Source organism: Octodon degus, unplaced genomic scaffold, assembly GCF_000260255.1.
Source record: "Octodon degus isolate 3935 unplaced genomic scaffold, OctDeg1.0 scaffold00064, whole genome shotgun sequence".
In the NCBI taxonomy this organism is placed as follows: domain Eukaryota; kingdom Metazoa; phylum Chordata; class Mammalia; order Rodentia; family Octodontidae; genus Octodon; species Octodon degus.
The window spans coordinates 9,681,890-9,682,856 of NW_004524640.1; the positions used below are offsets into that span (position 1 = coordinate 9,681,890).

At 48.8% G+C, this 967-nt stretch overlaps 1 pseudogene; it reads left to right on the top strand.

The window, feature by feature from the left end:
• Positions 1-8: 8 nt before the first annotated feature.
• Positions 9-966, top strand: LOC101560483 (annotated as a pseudogene).
• The last annotated feature ends 1 nt before the right edge of the window (position 967 follows it).

The window sequence follows — 967 nt, forward strand, 5'->3', positions numbered from 1 at the left end:
AGAGAAAGATGGCGGCAGCCGTGCGCCAGGATTTGGCCCAGCTCATGAATTCGAGCGGCTCGCATAAAGACCTGGCTGGCAAGCATCGGCAGATCCTGGAGAAGGCCATTCAGTTATCTGGGGCAGAGCAACTAGAAGCTTTGAAAGCTTTTGTGGAAGCAATGGTAAATGAGAATGTCGGTCTCGTGATCTCGCGACAGCTGCTGACTGCTTTCTGCACACATCTCCCTAACCTGCCTGATAGTGCAGCCAAAGAAAGCTATCACTTCACCTTGGGGAAAAAACCCAGCCCAGAGTTATTTCATTTGAGGAGCAGGTTGCTTCCATAAGACAGCATCTCGCATCCATATATGAGAAAGAAGAAGACTGGAGAAACGCAGCCCAAGTGTTGGTGGGAATTCCTTTGGAAACAGGACGAAAACAGTACAGTGTGGACTATAAGCTGGAGACTCACCTGAAGATTGCGAGGCTGTATCTGGGGATGATGACCCTGCACAGGCAGAGGCGTACATAAGCCGAGCGTCCCTGCTCCAGAATGCGTCCACCAACGAGCAGTTACAGATACACCATAAGGCATGCTATGCACGTGTTCTTGATTACAGAAGAAAACTCACTGAAGCCGCACAAAGGTACAACGAGCTCTCTTACAAGACAACAGTCCATGAGAGTGAGAGACTAGAGGCCTTAAAACATGCTTTGCGCTGTACCATCTTAGCATCAGCAGGACAGCAGCACTCCCGGATGCTAGCTACACTCTTTAAGGACGAGAGGTGCCAGCAGCTCGCCGCCTATGGGATCCTAGAGAAAACGTACCTAGACAGGATCATTAGAGGAAATCAGCTTCAAGAGTTCGCTGCCATGCTGATGCCTCACCAGAAAGCTACCACGGCTGATGGTTCTAGCATTTTGGACAGAGCTGTTATTGAACATAATCTGTTGTCAGCAAGCAAATTATATAATAATATCA